At 62.3% G+C, this 19,597-nt stretch overlaps 1 protein-coding gene across 3 annotated transcripts in view; it reads left to right on the forward strand.

Moving 5' to 3' along the window:
• The first annotated feature begins 127 nt into the window (after window positions 1-127).
• LHFPL2 (LHFPL tetraspan subfamily member 2) overlaps window positions 128-19,597 on the forward strand; it is a 115,705-nt gene continuing 96,235 nt past the window's right edge. For 2 of the 3 annotated variants that reach the window (XM_062212526.1, XM_062212528.1), the window contains exons 1-2: window positions 839-922; window positions 13,600-13,675. The gene's annotated coding sequence lies outside the window, so the exon portion shown is untranslated. Of the gene's footprint in view, window positions 189-838; window positions 923-13,599; window positions 13,676-19,597 lie in introns of those variants that run through there. The other variant, XM_062212527.1, reaches the window with a different exon arrangement.

The raw sequence follows: 19,597 nt of genomic DNA on the forward strand, positions 1-19,597 counted from the left end.
GAGCTGAGAGCAGGGAGCGGCCTGGCTGAGCGCTCCGGCGCCCGCTCAGCTGGACTGGAGCCCGAGGGCAGAGCAGGGTGGGAGGCCACTGAAGCCACGGAGCCGGCCGCCGGGCAGGGAGGGAGTCCCGGGGTCCAGACCCCAGGCCAGGGACCGGCCGCAGGTGCCATGGGGACTGCCAAGACATGGTGAGCAGGTCCCACCGGAGAGGCCCGCAGGTGACCGCGGACTCAGGGGAGCTCCTGCTGCCCAGCGAGGGGCCCGGCCGGCAGAGGAGGGGCGGGTTTGTCGCCTTGCACCCACGAGGAATCCAGCGCCACGTCACCGGCTGTTCCTCCCGCGCCGGGGGCCGCTGGGGACCGGGACGCTTTCTCACAGTTGCCTGGCGGAGTCCCAGCCTCTGGCGGGGGACAAGGCTGGTGACCCCGGTAGAACCTCATCAAGGGCCTCCCCGGAGGGGGCGAGGCTGGGGAGTCCTGCGCCTCCCTCTCGGGCGCCCGGACACGGGCTCCGGGAACCCGGCCGGAGCCCAGCAGGCGCCGCCGCCCAAGCCCGGCCTCCTCCGGGGACCCCCGCTGCTGGCCCGGCGGCCGCCGCTCCACCCGCCCGGAGCCCAGCCGACCCCTCCGCGACGCCGCGGCGGGCGGGACGCAGGCGGCGGCGGTGACTGGGCAGCCGCGCGGGGGGCCGGGCTGGGAGCGGCGGCCGCGGCCCTGGCCGCCCCGCCCCCGCGCCCCGCGTGCTCTCCCCGCGCCGCCCACCCCGGAGCCCCCTCCCCTCGCCGCCGCCTCTTCCTCCTCCCCCTCCGCCTCCGTCCTGCCCGAGCGGCCGGCGCGCAGGACGGCGGTGGCCGCGCCGAGGCGTAGCGGAAAGCCCCGGCCAGGGCGCGCGCGGGCTGGGAGCCGGCGACACGGGCCGGGCGGTGAGTGGGGGGTCCCCGGCCGGGGGAGCCGGGAGCGGGGCCCGGCCGGGAACTTCGCTGGACGCCCGCGGGCGGGGACGGGTCGGTCCTGGGGCCGCGGAGGCGGAAAGAACGGAGCCTGGCACGGCGCCTCCGCCGCCGCTGGCCGCGCGCCCGGGCCCGAGGGTCGCCCCGCGGGTGCCCCCGCCGCCCGCCACTGCTCGGGGCCGGGCCGGGCTGGGCGCGGGGCTTGGACTCTGTGCCTCCACGCGCGGTCCGCGTCCTCGAGACTCGGGCGGGCACCGGGTTTTGTCCCGCGCCGTGCGGCTCTCCCGCTGCTGCGGCGGGGTTGCGAGTTCCGTCCCATTCGCGGGCGGAAGACCCGGTCCCGGCGCCCCGCGGGCGCGGCTGACCGGGGCTCGGCACCGCCGGGCGGCCGGCGGGGACGGGGCTACGGGGCTACGGGGCTCGGCGTGCAGTGGCCGGGCGGCTGCCGGTGCCTTCCGCGCCCTGGTGTTCCGGCTCCTCTGCTACTGGCCCTCGTTTTACTTGTAAGGGCGAGAACACACGGAGGGCTCTCGCAGTAAGGAAGAGGAGTGGAATCCGACACCCGCGCCAGCGGCCGGCCCTGGGGAAGCCGTGGGTGCAGGTCCCGGGCCACGCCGGCGCGGGGCAGCGGCGTTTCCCGAGGGTCGCCGCCGGGGTTTGCGCAGGGAGGGCGCGGTGGGCGCTTCGGGGTGGGGAGTCCGTGGTCCCTAGAGCTGGCCCCTGCGGAAGAAGCCTTAAGCTGTGAATGGACGCTCTCCAGTGCAGTTGGAGTCCAGTGACCCAGCCGGAGAGTGCGGGAGGGGCGAGCTGCCTCCCGCCCTGCACCTGGGGAGGCAGACAGTGGGGCTGCTCGGGCTAGCAGAGGTCCCCGGTAGGAAGTGACAGAGAACTGCAGGGCCGGCCCCACGTACAGCTTCTCACAAGCGCAACAGAGGCCGAAACAGCCGCTCAGTTCGGGCTGTTCAGTCCAGTGGGCTGCTCGCTGCCTGAACTGTGGGCGAGTCGATGTCTTTGAGCTTCACTTTCCGTGTCTGTCAGATGGTGGGGATCACAGTGAAGTCATTGTGGCCACGTGGGCCTCCGGTGCCGGAGCAGCTGCAGCTGGGTGCGAGGCTCAGCTGCTCTGCCCCCCGTCCAGCGCTCTGCTAACGTGGCTGAGAGCGCAGGAGCTGAGGGACCCCTGCTTGGGCTCCTGCCATCCACGCGGGCTGAGGGAGGGAGACCCAGATGGAGCGCCTGGCTCCTGTCTTCAGCCTGGTGGCTGCAGCCATGTGGGGAGCAAACCAGCGGGTGGAAGATCTGCCCCTCCCTCTCTGGGTCATTCTGCCTTGCAGATTAGTGAAAATAAAACCATTAGGGCAAGACAAGAGTTGAAGTCAGCGACACTTCGCAGACCACCTGCCTGCTGCCGTGTGGGACTGAGTGGACGGAGGAGCTGTAGCGATGACCCTGAGTTCGGCAGACGCCCAGTGCCGTTTGTTCACAGGGCTGGGGTGCCCAGGACGGCGGATTTCAGAGTGGACGACCGTTGGCTGAGGCCGATACGTGTCCGCTGCCAGCACTCAGAAACACTCCATCTTTCTAGACATTGGAGCTGTGTCCTTTTGAATCCGTCTGGTCGTCCACTCCAGGGCCTCCACCTGCAGGGTGTGCAGCGCGGGCCCTGAGAGCGAGAGCACCGCTGAGGTTTGCAGCTCCAGGCCCGCTCTCCACTGGCTCCCCTGGCCCAAGGCAGGTTCTCAGGCCCTAGGCCCCACCCAAGGAAATACCTACATTTTATTTGGGGGTAGGGGTAGGAAATCCTAGTGGTGGAAGCTGCCTCTCTTGGGAATGCTCAAAGCAACATTTTACTCAATGCTTAGTGCTCTTGGAAAGATACAAACAATAAGTAATTGTGTTTTTTCTGCAAAGGGCATTTACCGCGGAAGGCAGCTTTCAAATACTGTGGGGTCAGGAGTGCGCTGCCCAGTTGCTGGTAAGGCCGTGCCTGAGAGCGAGGTGGACAAAACTCTTCGCAGCAGGACAGCGGCTCTGGGGCAGGGCCTCTGCGGTGCAGCCGTGGTCCCGGCTGATGCCTGTGCATTTGTTGAGCTGCTCATGCAGCGGATGCCGTGTGCGCATTCCAGGGGAGACACCGAGAGCAGGCCAGGTGTGTGTGGTCGTGGTCGGGAGGCCCGCTCCGTTCTGGACCTCACACAGCTGTGCGTGTGGTTCCTGGAGGGGCTTAGAGCCACCTTCCACGGCAGCCGGCTACGAGGTTGCCTCACAGGCAGAGAAAGCAGCGGTTTTCTGAAAGGGGGACTGGTCCGCTTCACAGAGGCACAGAGGGAGTCAGAGGTGGGGTCTGGGCACCAGCTTGTAAGACCTAGCTGGTGTCCAGGGCGGTGTCCTCGGGCACTGGCCACCATGGCTCTCGTTTGCTGGAGCAGAAGCTGTGAGTGGAGGAGGGATGGAGAGGGTGGGGTACTTGGTTCTTTGCAAACCTTTGAGAGTTTCTCTTCCCTTCATTTGCAGCATGCTGCAGTAGTAATGCAGGTGCCTGGGGGGCGGGGCTTGCGCAGGTGTGTGCAGGTCAGGGTCCTGCAGGAGTCTGGGCTGTGGGGTCTCGGGTGCTGAGCTGAGCCACCTGATCTCATTCTCAGAGGTGTGTGGAGGATGAGGTGATCTTAGCAGGTGAGAGCTGTGATCTTACTGTGTGCGTGGAAAAGCAGGCCAGATGACAGGAGGCTGGGGACCAGGTGCAGGTGGGGCCGAGAGAGGCAGAGCCCACTTCCCCAGCACTGAGTGACTGCTGTGGCCGTGCCACCTATTGCCGGGGGCCCCGCTATGGCGAGCAAGTGGGCGAGGAATGTTCATTTGGCCCCAACACCACACTGAGAACCTTCCAGGAGAGCTGCCCCCACTGACTTGGCCCCCAAGGCGGGGAGAGCGGCTGGAGCTTGTGGTGGGTGGGAGGGGGCGACAGTGGCTGCAGGGAGGCCTCCCTCTCCCGCCCCGGCTGTTGAGGTTCACTCCGCAGTGCTGCGCTTGGGTAAGTGTGTCCTCACAGTGCAGAGTTCCTCCTCAGCCTCTCCACAGGCCTAGCTCAGGGCGATCGGCCCTGGCTGTGGCTCGAGACCGCCAGGCTCGTGCCGATGGGATGCTGCGGCCTCGGTGAGATCCGCCAGGGGCACTGTGAATGGAGACGCACAGAGTGGTCCTGTGGATGTCTGATAGCCAGGATCGGACCTGGCCAAGCGGGTGTCCATAGGCACGCACACACGTGGACTGACCTGATGGCGTTGGTTCCGCCCACGCACACGTGTTCTCCCAGCACCAGAGGCTGAAGGCCTAGGCCCAGGGGAAGGGCATTTGGGGTAGACTGCAGGAGGAAATTAGGTTTAGATAAGGTACAGAGGGTGGGGCCCATCATGGGATTCATGTCCTTATGGGAGAAGGAAGGGAGCCCCGAGCACCCTCTCCCCACTGTGCGAGGCCCGGCGAGAAGGCCTGGTCTGTGGTTGGGGGACGGGCCCTCACCAGGAACCTGCAGTGGGCTCCTGCCCAGGACTCTGGGAGTGGCCTGCAGTGTTTGGTTATCACAGGCGAGGCAGGGCACCGTGCGGACTTACGCCCGACTGTGGTGCAGGTGGAGTAAAAGACAAGTTTGTGTGGGTGCGGAACTTTCTGAAATTCATCCATGGCTTCTTCGCCACATGCAGTTCCCACAGACTTGTTGAAGGTTCCTCCTGTGTGTCGGCGACCGTCGGACACAGACGGGTGTGCCGTCTGCGTGTTCTCTAAGGAATCTGCCAGCCCCCGGTCAGCTCAGCGGACACTCAGGCTCAGGGTTTTTGACTTTGCCTACTGTAGTTTTGTTGCGATTTTTATTTAATACCACATTTTATTGGCTACATGTTTTCTTTTTAAGTTTTATTCATTTATTTGAAAGTTAGAGCTAGAGAGAGTCAGAGAGAGAGAGACAACTTCTGTTTGCTGGTTCACTCCCAAATGGCCTCAATGGTTGGGGCTGGGCCAGGCCGAAGCCAGGATCCAGGAACTCCATCCAGGTCTCCCATGTGGGTGGCTGGGGCCCAGGTGCTTGGACAGTGTTCTGCTGCTTTCCCAGGTGCATCCGTGGAGCAGCCGGGACTCGAGCCAGCGCTCCAGTATTGGATGCTGGTGTCACAAATGGTGTAACCGTTCTTTGCCACAGCGCCAGACCAAACCGCATGGTCTCAGGAATGCTGTGTTAAAAAAATCCTGCCATCAACCTGAACACTGGTGAGATTCAAACTTACTTCACAGTTTTGAAGTGACGGGTAGCAGCCCGGCACCTGGCTGCAGAGTTAGAGTGAGGAATGCTAGTGTTCGGTTCGTGATGGGCACCACCTAATCCTGCCTGTTTATCTTGTCGATTGTTGAGGCAGAGAAGGGAGGGCTGGCATCCCTTTGGTGTCTCACTCCCCACGTGCCGACAGCACAGAGGCTGGAGCCAGGAGCCCATCCCAGGTCTCTGGCACGGGAGGCGGAGCTATTGCCGCTGCCTCCCAAGGCATGCATTAGTCCTCGCCAGCCCCCAGCGTGTCGCTCTCCCCAGGTTGGGGGGTTCTCGGCTGGGTGTGAGCCAGCTGTGTGGCTTGTGCTCAGGGCGTGGGCTGCCCGGGACGGCACTAACGCGCCCTGTTGCTGGGCTGAAGTTCTGGCTCGGCGTCGCCTGTCCGCTGCTCTCTGCCGGCTACAGTAGCTTGTGCTTTCCCGTCCGGGGGCACGAGGCTCATCTGCTTCGAGTCTACCCAGAGGCTCCCAGGTGCTATTGCTGTTCATCTGCGTTTCATTCATGAAACACTCCTTGAAAGTGGGGACTGCGGTCCCTGGGGAGCTGCAGGACCCCTGCAGGCCCAGTGGGGAGGGCTGGCAGTGACGCCCTACCCCCCCCCCAACTTTCCTGCCTTACAAGGACCCAGATTCCGAGTTCCACATGTTATCTCGCGCTAGTGGGGCTGTGGTGGGTCAGTTCCTTGGATTTCCTGTGAGTAGCAAGTGACTGTTAAGATCAGAACCAGAGGGTCCGTGTGGGATGCTGTCCTTGGGCTTGGTCCCCGGCACCTCTGCTTGCCTGTGATCACCCGTCCTGGGGCAGTTCTTTAACCGGGTGGACAGTCCTGTACCTGTAAATACCGTGGAGGACCCTGCAAGGTACCGGATGGACTGCAGCTCGGACCCAAAGCCGGAGCAGCGCAGGGAGACCCCCGCCCCGGTGCTCGGCGGTGGGGGTGCTGCTGTTCTCCTTAGCATCCCCAGCGTGGTTTTCTGTGCCACGGGGAGAACTGTAGTGAGTCCTCGAGAAGTCCGTGGGGAAAGTGTGTTAGGGGATGGCGCGTGGCTTTCAGAAGGTTTTGTGTCCCAGGCACCTCGTCCTTTGAGTGCCAAGTTTCCGGAGACTTCCGGAAGCATCCTTGGTCCACTGACATGCAGGCTCTCCTGGTGTTTAGGAGGAGACCGCCCCCGGGCCTGGGAGAGGGAGAGGGGCCTGGCTCGTTCTGCTGGGCCTGTTCTTTGCCTGCGCTGAGCCCCGTTGTCAGGGCACCTGGAGTCCAAGCTTCCTTTCTCCAAGGCGAGCTGTGCTCGGCTGCGCTCCGTGTTGTTTTCCCGGTTGGGGGCGGCTGGCCGGTTGTTGCAGGAAGGCGCTCCGTGCCCTGTGCAGGCAGGGTACCCGCACACACCCACACCCTGGAGACAGAGCGCTCCCTCCGCTCTTCCCTCCTGCCCTAGAGGTCCCCTTCTGAGAAGAGCGCAGCACAGTGGGAGCCGCGGGCGTCCAGGAAGCAGGGGCGACGGGTGGGTGTGTGAGGGGTCGTCGCAGGGTCCGTGGAAGACGCTTATGGCGGAAGAAGTCTACACGGACTTCACAGTTCGCACTGGAATAGATGTCTCCCTCCACCCCCATCCCCACGTCCACTCGCTCTTCCTGGTGCCCCTGTGTGTCGAGTACACGCCGAAGGAAAACACGGCTCCCGCCTCGAGCCGAGGTCTGGATTCAATCCTTTCTTGTAACAGGCCGACCGTCCGTTCCTGGGAGATGAGTCTCGAGGAGGGGCTGTCCCAACACACCCTGCCCTTCCAGGGCCGGCCCCTGCGGCGCCCCTCAGGGGGCTTCTTCTGAGGGAGCTGCAGCTCCCTGGCCTCCCTGGAGTTGCCTCAGGCCACGTGTCACGTGTGCAGTGTGCTGGCCTCAGCAGCTCGCTCCTGAGCCCCGGGGGTTAGCGGGTGTGCTTCGGTGGTCTCATCTGCTCCAGAGTTGTGCGGCTCGTGCACAGGTCCGTGTTCGTGGCTCTGTGGACGACGACGAGGCAGCATGGAGGCAGGAGCCAGCTACTGAGCAGGGCAGCAAAAGCTGCTGCCTGGCGCCAGGGAGGAGCCGTGGCAGGGACCGGGCGAGGGCAGAGCCTGGAGGGTGTGGCAGGCCCTGGGCGTCATGTGGGCGGACAGCCGGTCAGCCCTGCTCCGGGGGGACCTCCGCCCCTCGTGATCCCCAGCCGGACTCCCGCCGGCTTCCACAGCAGCACACGGGTCAGCACTGTGTGCGTGTTTTAAAATCCGAACATACACTTGAGAAGGACCTGCCATCAAGCTAGATTGCCTCTGGCTTAGAGGATGTGTGTTTGATGTCGGAAGTCTCAGCCTAGGGACTTCCCAGTGTGTGCCTGTGATGCCTGCGGGGTCCTGCTCCGGTCACCCTCGTGGCTGTGCTCGGCTCGGTGGCCCTGCAGGGCCCTGGCGCTGTCCGCAGCGCTGCTCGGTAACCCTGCAGGCGGCTGGGGACAGAGGCTGGGTTCGGGCCAGGATACAGAGGAAGCTAATCATACCCGTGACCTCGACCTCATTAACATTGTGCTGGAGCCGAGAGCCGCGTTCCCTGGCATTGTTTGACTCTTGATTGTCCCTACTGATTGACGGTCACGGGGTCCTCGCTGCTGCCTTCCCGGGGAGGCCGGAGCCGGAGGACTGCGCCAGCGGCCACTGGTGCTTCCTGCCCCGCTCTGCCTGCCTGCCTATCGACAGCCAGGATCTGGCCCCAGAGGGCTGTGGTGTGGAGCATGAGGGGACAGGTGACAGGTGGGGCCCTAGTCACACCAGCTTCTCAGAGCTGCTCCGGCACAGCCCCTGGTCCAGCCCGGCCTGGGGTCTGCGTCTCTCAGAGAAAGGCCCATGATGTGGCCGTGGTTCGTGCTGTGGGCACCGGGCAGGAGTGAGAAGCTAGAGTCCGGCTGGGGTGCCGGAGGCGTCACATCTGAGCTGTTGCAGGGTGGGCGGGGTGGAGGGTCCCTGGAATTCTGCTGAGGGCGTCCTCCAGCTGCGGTGGGAAGGTGTTTGTGGTTTTTTTTTTTTCTTTTTGCTAAGTTTAGTTGAGTCTGTTTCCTCGCTGGTTAGATAGAGAAGGCTCTCACTTCCTTCAGTTAAGCCTGCGTCTTCCCACGCACCCTCACTTTGAGGTTACGTGATTAGAGTTTGAAAGGCTGCCCATTGTTTCCTCTGGGGTGTGTTTCGCTGGCCTGCCGCTCTGCCCCTCGCCGGCGTCTGCACCACGCCGGCCTGGCCCTGGGGTCCGGACTTTGCTCGTGATGATCAGGGCAGTTTTAGAAAATCATCTGAGAGAAACAGTCGGCTGGAAACCCGTCCCTGGGTGCCTGGGGCAGTGGCCAGGGCTGAGACACTGCCCTGTCCACCTCCCTGGCCTCGTGTCCCCCCTCCCTCCAGGTGGTGAGGGGCTCACGGAGCAGCCACTTCCGTTTTTAGCTGACCTGTGCTTCGGCCTCTTATCTTGGAGGGAGCAAACCGAGGGTGCCCCGTCAGCGGGCTGAGCGGCCTGTGCTTAGGAAGGAGTGACGGGCTCTGGTTATCGGGTGCTTTGGGGCCTTCCTGGAGGTGTGGGCTGCAGGATCCCAGCCCCTGCAGAGATGGCCTCAGGCTGCCCGGCGCCACCGCTTCCCACGCCCTCCGCACTCGGCCGGCCCCTCCTTGGCCAGCATGGTTCTGATCCCCGGGAGCTGGAAGAGTAGGGAGTCGGGCTTCAAGTCACCATGTCAGCGCTGACCTCGTGTCTTCCTGTTATGTGCTAGATTGCTGGACGCTTTCGAATGTGTTGTATTGTGCACTTACACTCAGGTCTTTAACTTTTTAAAAAATATTGATTTAATATTCTTTGAAAGACAGAGAGTGAATGCGCTTCCATCCACTGGTTCTCTCCCCAAATGAGCGCCAGGCTGTGCCAGGCTGAAGCCGGAACTCCATTCAGGTCTCCCTGGGCTGGCAGGGCCCCAAGCACTGAGGCCATCCTCTGCTGCCTCCCCAGGGGCACGAGCACGGAGCGGGATCAGAAGCAGAGCAGCAGCCGGAACTTGAACGGCGCTGTGCTGTGAGGTGCCGGCATCACAGGCCGCTGTGCCGCAGCTCCGGCTCCTGACCTGGGCTTCTGCAGACGCAGGGTCCATCTGAGCCCCTCGCCCACGCAGAGGCTGCTTAGGGAGCAGGTGCAGTGGGACACGGCCAGTGCATTGGCGTTGGAGGGGCGTGGGAAGGGCTCTGAACCCACAAAGTGGAATCTACTGTTGTGGCTGAAATTTTACTCTTAGAGGAATTTGGGTGAATTGCTCTCCATGAAGCCTCTGAGCAAACATGGACGCAGCTGCACTGGGGGCACCCTCACTGCCCCAGCCGCCCCAGCCGCCCCAGCAGGCATGAATTCATACGGCACATCTCAGGATCATCTGAAGAGAGAGTGTTCTGATGGGGCGGGAACCAGAGGCCAGCAGGTATCCAGACAGCTCAGGAGGAGCCCAGGTACCTGGGGGCTCTGTGCCTTTCTATGCCAGCTGCTTAGCTGATTCTGTGTGGCAAGTGTGTGCACGCATGTGTGTGTGATGTGTGTTGCATATGTGTGGTGTCTGGTGTGTGTTGGCGTGTGTATGGTGTGTGGTATATATGTACATATGTGTGAGTGAGGTGTGTGAAGTGTGTATAGTGTGTGTGGTGTGCACATATGTGTTGTGTGTATGGTATGTACATTGATGTGTGTGTATGGTGTATGTATTGGGGTGTGTGTAGTATGTGCATGTATGTGGTGTGTGTATATTGTGTGTGGTGTATATGTGTATGTGTGTGAGTGCTGTGTGTGTGGTATGTGTGTGCGTGTGGCGCATATGGTATACATGTGCATGTGTGGTATTTGCATGTGTGTGTGGTGTGTGTTTTATGTGTATTTTGTGAGGTGGGTGTGGTATGTGTATGTATAGTGTGTGTGGATGGTTCACGTGTGTGTGTGGTGTGGATGGTGTATATGGTGTGTGTGTATGTGTATATGTGAGTGTGTGTGTGAGTGTGTATATGTGTGTGGGTGTGGTGTGTATGTGTGAGTGTGAGTGTGACAAGGACATCAGTGCCATTGGTGAGGCCCTCGGTCTGCTCCCGACGTGGCTGTCGGCTGCCCTTGGCCAGCTGTTGTGAAAAGCTGGAGGTTAAGCCCCGTGACTGTATCAGGGATTGTTTAGCTCTTTCTCTGCAGTTGGTTGGTGTTGAGAGCGGAGCTGAATCCTAAACTCAGAAGAGATCGTGTCTGTCCCGGCTCAGCAGGGCCCTGTGGCCCGAGGAGGAGGGCGGGGCTCTCCTGGGACCCCTGCGGCCCAGATAGTATTCCTGATGGAAAAACTTGTTTTTTAATTGGAGAGGCAGAGGGGGTGGGGCCCGTCCCCTGATTCACTCCCCAGATGCCCACAGTGGCCCCAGTTGAGGCCAGCCCAGGGCCCAGGGCCGAAGCCAGAGTTTGGAATCGACACCGGCTGCTTGGGCCCTCAGCTCTGTCTCACAGGGTCTACGTTAGCAGGAGGCTGCAGCCAGGAGCAGAGCCAGCACTCCCCGTGGGGGCGGCGTCTCAGCCAGCGGCCCAGCTGCTGGGCCCAGCGCCTGCCCCACCTGGGCCGCATCCTGTGGTGGGATTTCTCGCTCCTGTCTGACAAGAGTACTTGCATTTTCCCAGAGTTCTCAGGCTGTGGCTGGCAAAAGGAACTGAACATTTTTTGTTTTTAAAGATTTATTTTGAAAGGCAGAGTTAGAGCGAGAGACAGAGAGAGATCTTTCATCTGCTGGTTCGGTCCCCAGATGGCCGCAACAGCTGGAGCTGGGCCAGGACTTCACCCTGGCCTCCCACATTGGTGGCAGGGGCCCAAACACTTCTCAAGCCATTGGCCGGGAGCTGGATTGGAAGCGGAGCAGCCAGCACACAGTCTGGCACCCGTGTGGGATGCTGGTGTCGCACATGATGGCTTTACCCACTATGCTGCAGTGTCAGCCCCTGAACTTTTTTTTTTAAGAGCATCATCATGGCTGGCGCCGTGGCTCACTTGGCTAATTCTCTGCCTGCAGCACCGGCATCCCGGGTTCTAGTCCCGGTTGCTCCTCTTCTAGTCCAGCTCTCTGCTGTGGCGTGGGATGGCAGTGGAGGATGGCCCAAGTGCTTGGGTCCTGCACCGGCATGGGAGACCAGGAGGAAGCACCTGGCTCCTGGCTTCAGATCGGCGCAGCGCGCTGGCCGTAGCAGCCATTTGGGGGGTAAAGCAACGGAAGGAAGACCTTTCTCTCTGTCTCTCTCTCTCGCTGTCTATAACTCTACCTGTCCAAAAAAAAAAAAAAAAAAAAAAATTAAAAGAGTGTCATCACAGGGAGACAGCGTGCTGTGAGTGCTCCCGTGGTTCCGTGGCCTGTGGCTCAGCCACGTCCCGCGTGGCACCGGTGTGAGTGCAGAGCCCGAGGCTGAGCCTGTGTTGATGTGGATGTGGTTTTTAGGCTTTGGAGCCTGTTTTCCCTTCTGTGAAGAGAAGCAGGAGCTCCAGAAATGTAAACAAGAACGTGAGAATTCGCCTGCTTCTACAGAAGTGACCTTTTCAGGGGGAGCGGACAGTGGGGAGGGCGGCAGCTAAGCCGGGCTCTTGTGGCTCCGGGGCCACGGTGCCTTCGTACCCCAGTCTGTCCCCATCGCGGGGGAAGCCACCGTTCAGGATGGCCCGCTGCTCCTTTCTGGGGTGGCCACGTCCTGTGTCTGGGGACAGAGAAGGAGGTCTGTGCCCACCGCGTCCCCTTTGCCTTCTGTGAAGCAACGAGGGGGGCGGGGGTACAGGGTGTCAGGGGCGTCGCCCAGGGGAGGACCTGGCACCTGTTCCCCGCCCTGGCGGGGGGCGGGGGGGGCCCTAGCCCAGTGGTCTGCCGAGCCTGCGAGGTTTCCAAGCCTCAGCCAGGCCAGCTGTGTGTGTTCTCTGTGCACTCCAGGGCGCTGTAGCACCAGTGGCTGTGAGTTCAACATGTGACTGGTTCTGGGCTCGGTCCCTCTCCATACGAGCGAGGCAGTGCCTGCTGCCTTTTGTGAGGGTCAGCATCAGCTGGGAGACCTGTTGGACCCAGTGGTCAGGCACCCCAGGGACCCTGCGTCTCCAGGTCTGGGGTGTGCATTTCTGGCTCATTCGCAGGTGATAGGAAGCTGCCAGCCTGGGGCTCGCGCCCTGAGAGACGCAGTGACACCCCTAGGATGTGTTCAGCCGGGCAGTACGCTGCTCAGGGGTGGCCCTTGGCCACAGAGACAAGGCGCTGTGGGGTGCTCCGAGGGGCTGTCTCGCCCCCTGCTGCCTGCTCCTCCCTCTGGGGCCACAGGGCGCCTGCTGTGAGCCGTGCCTCCTTCTGCCCCCCGAGCTCCGCCATTGCTGCCATCGGCCCAGAGACGGAAGTCTTGGCTGCCCTAAAGTCGGCCTGCTGTGACCTGAAATGGCCATTGGTCGCCAGCTGCTGCCTCCCTGCACTGCCCCTGCATCCGGTGTCCCGTCTGTGGCTTGGTCAGCCAGGCAGGCTCTTTGTCCGCCTCAGGCCTGGCCAGCTGCTGCCCCTCCGCCTGGCCCTCACTTGTTCCAGGGCTTCCCCTGGCCCTTGTGGGATCCGCTGGTGCCTCTGCAGGGACTCCGTGTCCCCTTGGCCCCGTAGGCTGTCAGGTTTAGGTCGTGAATCTGAACTGGCCGCTTCTGTGTCTCCATGCACTGTAGCTCCCTGAGGACAGGACTCCCGTGCCACGCTCACTCTCGCACCTGCAGGCTACGGAGGGCTTTCATGGTCCCTCTGTCAGGCACGTACTGCCGGGGGGGACGTCGGGGCACAGGGAGGTACAGTTCTGTCTGGCAGTGGCCCAGCCACTGAGCTGCACAAGCAGGATCTCACCTGGGTCTGTGGGATCCAACCCTCTGAGCGACACTGAGTGACACGCTCGGAGTCCCGGGAGCCCTGGCTGTGGGGTGCAGGTCCCTTCTGGGCCCACTAAGACGGGCTTATGTTGTGGCGCAGCAGGTGAAGCTGCCGCTCGGGACACCCGTATCCCGTATCAGAGCTCCGGGTCCAGCGCTGGCTGCTACCGCACACCCTGGGAGACAGCGAGTGCTGGAGTCCCTGCCTCCCACGTGGGAGCCCTGGCTGGAGTCCTGGACTCCTAGCTTCTTCGCGGCCCCGGCCTGACTTGCTGCAAGCATTTGGGTTTGACCCGGTGGAGGAAGAGCTCTCTGTCACTGTGCCTTTCAAACAAACCATTAAAAGAATTGGCTTCTTCAAGGCAACCAAAATGGCCTTTTCCTATGTTTCAGGTGCACTGGGAAGCAGACGTTGGAGTTTGCAGCTGGCCTGTAGCACCTGCACTTCGTCGGGAAGCACCTCGGACAGGTGAGGGGCGGTCGTGGGGCCGCTCGTGCCCCGTGAGTGGTCGTGGGGCTGGAGCTGTGACGGAGTGCATGGTAACCAGCAATGTTCACATGTGTGAGAGGATGTTCCTCAGTGTCGGGCAGCATCTCTAACAAGGCTGTCGACGGTGACCACCTGCTGCTGGGGGTCACCCCCCCGGGGGTCACCTGGTGCAGCTGTTTCCTGGGTGCTGCTGGCTTTCTCATCCCGGGGCCGAGCCCTGCTCTCTGGTGTCCGTTTCAGCATCGCTCCTGCTCACGGTACAGCCAGCCTGTTCCACCTGTCGCTCCCCAGCCATGTGATTGAGGGGCTCCTGGGGGCTCGGCCTTCCTGCCCCCCCCCCCCCCCCAGCAGAGCAGGCTGGCTTCTCTGTGTTCAGGCACTGCACCGCACCTGCCATGTGAGCCCGGCCTGCTTGCTTGTGTGCGTTTCCCCACTCGCCTGTGAAGTCCTGTTACCATCTCTGACTAGCGTGGCTCCAGCCTGGAACAGATTCTCAGTACTCGAAAGAATATTAGACGAGGGGGAAAAAAATACAGTGCGTGTCCACGAAAAGCCACAGTGTGCTCCTAAGCCAGCTAAGTGCCTGGCAGAGGGGCTCTTTGAGTTCATTGCATGACTGCCCACATGACCACACTCAGGCGAGCGCTGGCCGTTAGCGCCTCAGCACAGGAGTGTGGATTTCCACCCCCACATTCTATTAGACCGCGTTCCCGTGCGGCGTAAGTGACACGCCTGTCCCGGTTGGTTCCGTGCCAGGTGGCAGCCCGTGGTTGTGAGCTGCCAGCCCTGCCACTTGAGGGATCCAGTTGTCCCCCCAAGCCTGGAAGCCCCCGTCAGCCCCGTGGCTGCCGTGCTGACCCCCATGTCGTTGAACCTGAACTTCGGCGCACAGTCAGCAAGCAGCAGAATTCCCCAGTTGGCACCCTGCGGGAAATACTATTTTTCAGTAGTTTGAGCATTTATCTTAAAATGCTTAAAAATTAAATAATTGTAATAAAGAATTTTCTTTTCAATTTTTAAAACTGTGCACTTCTGCCTTCCCGTACCTCTTAGGAGGTCATCAGGTGGTAAGAGACAAAGGGCTGTCTTTACCCTGATTTCCTGCTGAGGGGCAGAAAACCCCAGGGCAGCGGTCAGCTGAGTGTCGGGGGCCCCGTGGGGCCTGCGTCCCTGTGGGAGCGGTGCTGCTGCAACAGGGCGCGCTGCCCCGCCCTTGGTAGCTTTTAGGCGCGTGTGGCATGAAAGGGAGAAAGAAGCCGTCTGCTGGGTTGTGTGTGCACTTTCGTGTAAGGTCCCCAGCCAGCGAATGCCGCGGCCACTGACTGGCAGAGTCTGCTCCCTGCTGCTGGGTTGCGGCGGCACCGCCGGCAGAAGGAGCATTCAGCAACCCGTCTCCCCGTTGACCCTCTTCGTGGTCCTCCAGTTTCTAGGGCCCGGGTGACGGGAGAATGTCAGCCCTGCCCAGGGTTTCCAGTCCCCGCACAGTCTGTTCAAACCTTGTGCCTGAAAAACAAACCAAGAAAATAATAAGTAACTTCGGATGAAAGAGCCCGGATGTTAAAATGTGAGTGGGTTTCAGCAGCCAGTGGAACTTGAGCTTCCTGAGTGTCGGTGTCGCCCCGTCCCAGAAGAGGCCAGGCGCAGGGTGGCCCTTGTGAGTCCGCCTGTGCCGTGCCCGACACGCAGGGAGCGCTCCCCAGCGAGCACGTGGAGGCTGGAGAAAGCCAGCGGCATCACGGCGTAGGTGTTTGTGGTGTTGTCTTGGCCGTGTGGGCGCTGCTGCTCTCCCCGTCAGCGGAGTGTTGGCGCTGTGTGAAGATGAGATTGCTTGTGTGTGGGGGCCGGGGGGGTCGGTGCATTGGTCGGTGCATTGGCCAGCATGGGCCCCTGTGTTCAGGGTGGGCGTTGGGAGCACAGTGAGGCAAGCAAGGCACAGTAGCTGTTGCGCTGGTCTGGGCTCGGCACACTGGGCTCTGGTCGGCTGTCTACTTGACTGCAGGAAGGCGGGACTGGCTGAGAGCCTGGCACATCCCTTGTGTCACCTTTGTCTTTTCCCTCCCCACGAAGCCTCTTCAGCTCTAAGTCCATCAGAAGGAGGCAGCAGGGCCGTGTCGGGTGCAGCGGGTTAGGCTGCCACTGGCTCTGCTGGCATCCCAGTCAGAGCACTGGTGTAAGTCCAGACTGCTCTGCCTCCAACCCTGCTCCCAGCTCATGCACCTGACGAGGTAGCAGGGGTAAGTGCCACCCAGGTGGGAGACCAGGATGGAGCTCCTGGCTCCTGGCTTCAGCCTGGCCCAGCTCTGGCTATTGCAGCCATTTGGGGAGTGAACCGTAGATGGATGTGTGTGTGCGTGCGTGTGTGTATCCATGTCCCTGTCTCTGTCACTTTGTCTTTCAAATACATAAAGAAAAGAGAAAAAGGGGCCAGCGTCTCCAAGTAGCCTCTGGGTTGCACTGTAGAGCTGCACCTGTGAGCTGACACCTGTGGGTGCATTGCTCTGTTCCACTGTGGGGGGGGGGGCAGTGTGCAGTGTAGAGAGGACAGAGGGTGCCGTGTGCAGTGTAGGGAGGACAGAGGGTGCCGTGTGCAGTGTAGGGAGGACAGAGGGGGCCAGTGTGCAGTGTAGGGAGGACAGAGGGGTCAGTGTGCAGTGTAGGGAGGACAGAGGGGGCCGTGTGCAGTGTAGGGAGGACAGAGGGGGACAGTGTGCAGTGTAGGGAGGACAGAGGGGGCCGTGTGCAGTGTAGGGAGGACAGAGGGGGCCGTGTGCAGTGTAGGGAGGACAGAGGGGGCCGTGTGCAGTGTAGGGATAGGACAGAGGGGGCCGTGTGCAGTGTAGGGAGGACAGAGGGGGCCGTGTGCAGTGTAGGGATAGGACAGAGGGGGCTGTGTGCAGTGTAGGGAGGACAGAGAGGGCCGTGTGCAGTGTAGGGATAGGACAGAGGGGGCCGTGTGCATGTAGGGATAGGACAGAGGGAGCCGTGTGCAGTGTAGGGAGGACAGAGGGGGCCATGTGCAGTGTAGGGAGCACAGAGGGGGCCAGTGTGCAGTGTAGGGAGGACAGAGGGGGCTGTGTGCAGTGTAGGGAGGACAGAGGGGGCCGTGTGCAGTGTAGGGATAGGACAGAGGGGGCCGTGTGCATGTAAAGATAGGACAGAGGGGGCCGTGTGCAGTGTAGGGATAGGACAGAGGGGTCAGTGTGCAGTGTAGGGAGGACAGAGGGGGCCGTGTGCAGTGTAGGGAGGACAGAGGGGGCCAGTGTGCAGTGTAGGGAGGACAGAGGGGGCCGTGTGCAGTGTAGGGAGGACAGAGGGGGCCAGTGTGCAGTGTAGGGAGGGCAGAGGGGGCCGTGTGCAGTGTAGGGAGGACAGAGGGGGCCAGTGTGCAGTGTAGGGAGGACAGAGGGGGCCAGTGTGCAGTGTAGGGAGGACAGAGGGGGCCGTGTGCAGTGTAGGGAGGACAGAGGGGGCCGTGTGCAGTGTAGGGAGGACAGAGGGGGCCGTGTGCAGTGTAGGGAGGACAGAGGGGTCAGTGTGCAGTGTAGGGAGGACAGAGGGGGCCATGTGCAGTGTAGGGATAGGACATAGGGTGCCGTGTGCAGTGTAGGGATAGGACAGAGGGGTCAGTGTGCAGTGTATGGAGGAAAGAGGGGGCCAGTGTGCAGTGTAGGGAGGACAGAGGGTGCCGTGTGCAGTGTAGGGAGGACAGAGGGTGCCGTGTGCAGTGTAGGGAGGACAGAGGGGGCCGTGTGCAGTGTAGGGAGGACAGAGGGGGCCAGTGTGCAGTGTAGGGATAGGACAGAGGGGGCCAGTGTGCAGTGTAGGGATAGGACAGAGGGGGCCGTGTGCAGTGTAGGGAGGACAGAGGGGGGGGTGTGCAGTTTAGGGAGGACAGAGGGGGGGTGTGCAGTGTAGGGAGGACAAAGGGGGCCGTGTGCAGTGTAGGGAGGACAGAGGGGGCCGTGTGCAGTGTAGGGAGGACAGAGGGGGCCGTGTGCAGTGTAGGGAGAAGGACAGAGGGGGCCGTGTGCAGTGTAGGGAGAAGGACAGGGGGGGGGTGTGCAGTTTAGGGAGGACAGAGGGGGCCGTGTGCAGTGTAGGGAGGACAGAGGGGGCCGTGTGCAGTGTAGGGAGGACAGAGGGGGCCGTGTGCAGTGTAGGGAGGACAGAGGGGGCCGTGTGCAGTGTAGGGAGGACAGAGGGGGCCGTGTGCAGTGTAGGGAGGACAGAGGGGGCCAGTGTGCAGTGTAGGGATAGGACATAGGGTGCCGTGTGCAGTGTAGGGATAGGACAGAGGGGTCAGTGTGCAGTGTAGGGAGGACAGAGGGGGCCGTGTGCAGTGTAGGGAGGACAGAGGGGGCCAGTGTGCAGTTTAGGGAGGACAGAGGGGGCCGTGTGCAGTGTAGGGAGGACAGAGGGGGCCGTGTGCAGTGTAGGGAGGACAGAGGGGGCCAGTGTGCAGTGTAGGGAGGACAGAGGGGGCCGTGTGCAGTGTAGGGAGGACAGAGGGGGCCGTGTGCCGTGTAGGGATAGGACAGAGGGGGCCAGTGTGCAGTGTAGGGAGGACAGAGGGGGCCGTGTGCAGTGTAGGGAGGACAGAGGGGGCCAGTGTGCAGTGTAGGGAGGACAGAGGGGGCCGTGTGCAGTGTAGAGAGCCCCTCCCTGGGGGCAGGGTGTGGTCGGTGTGCAGTGTAGGGAGCCCCTCCCTGGGGGCAGGGTGTGGTCGGTGTGCAGTGTAGGGAGCCCCTCCCTGGGGGCAGGGTGTGGTCAGTGTGCAGTGTAGGGAGCCCCTCCTGGGGGCAGGGTGTGGTCGGTGTGCATGCAGTGTAGGGAGCCCCTCCTGGGGGCAGGGTGTGGTCAGTGTGCAGTGTAGGGAGCCCCTCCTGGGGGCAGGGTGTGGTCAGTGTGCAGTGTAGGGAGCCCCTCCTCGGGGGCAGGGTGTGGTCAGTGTACAGTGTAGGGAGCCCCTCCCTGGGGGCAGGGTGTGGCAGTGTGCATTGTAGGGAGCCCCTCCTGGGGGCAGGGTGTGGTCGGTGTGCAGTGTAGAGAGCCCCTCCCTGGGGGCAGGGTGTGGTCGGTGTGCAGTGTAGGGAGCCCCTCCCTGGGGGCAGGGTGTGGTCGGTGTGCAGTGTAGGGAGCCCCTCCTGGGGGCAGGGTGTGGTCAGTGTGCAGTGTAGGGAGCCCCTCCTGGGGGCAGGGTGTGGTCAGTGTGCAGTGTAGGGAGCCCCTCCTCGGGGGCAGGGTGTGGTCAGTGTACAGTGTAGGGAGCCCCTCCCTGGGGGCAGGGTGTGGCAGTGTGCATTGTAGGGAGCCCCTCCTGGGGGCAGGGTGTGGTCGGTGTGCAGTGTAGGGAGCCCCTCCCTGGGGGCAGGGTGTGGCAGTGTGCATTGTAGGGAGCCCCTCCTGGGGGCAGGGTGTGGTCGGTGTGCAGTGTAGAGAGCCCCTCCCTGGGGGCAGGGTGTGGTCGGTGTGCAGTGTAGGGAGCTACTCCTGGGGGCAGGGTGTGGTCGGTGTGCAGTGTAGGGAGCCCCTCCTGGGGGCAGGGTGTGGTCAGTGTGCAGTGTAGGGAGCCCCTCCTGGGGGCAGGGTGTGGTCAGTGTGCAGTGTAGGGAGCCCCTCCTGGGGGCAGGTTGTGGTCAGTGTACAGTGTAGGGAGCCCCTCCCTGGGGGCAGGGTGTGGTCAGTGTACAGTGTAGGGAGCCCCTCCCTGAGGGCAGGGTGTTCAGTGTAGGGAGCCCCTCCTGGGGGCAGGGTGTGGTCAGTGTGCATTGTAGGGAGCCCCTCCCTGGGGGCAGGGTGTGGTCGGTGTGCAGTGCGGGGAGTAGTGTAGTGTGTAGTATAGGGTGTGTAGTATAGTGTGTAGTATGGGGGCAGGGAGCTTGTCAGCTACAATTTGCTGCC

Source organism: Lepus europaeus, chromosome 15, assembly GCF_033115175.1.
Source record: "Lepus europaeus isolate LE1 chromosome 15, mLepTim1.pri, whole genome shotgun sequence".
NCBI classification, from domain to species: Eukaryota; Metazoa; Chordata; class Mammalia; order Lagomorpha; family Leporidae; genus Lepus; species Lepus europaeus.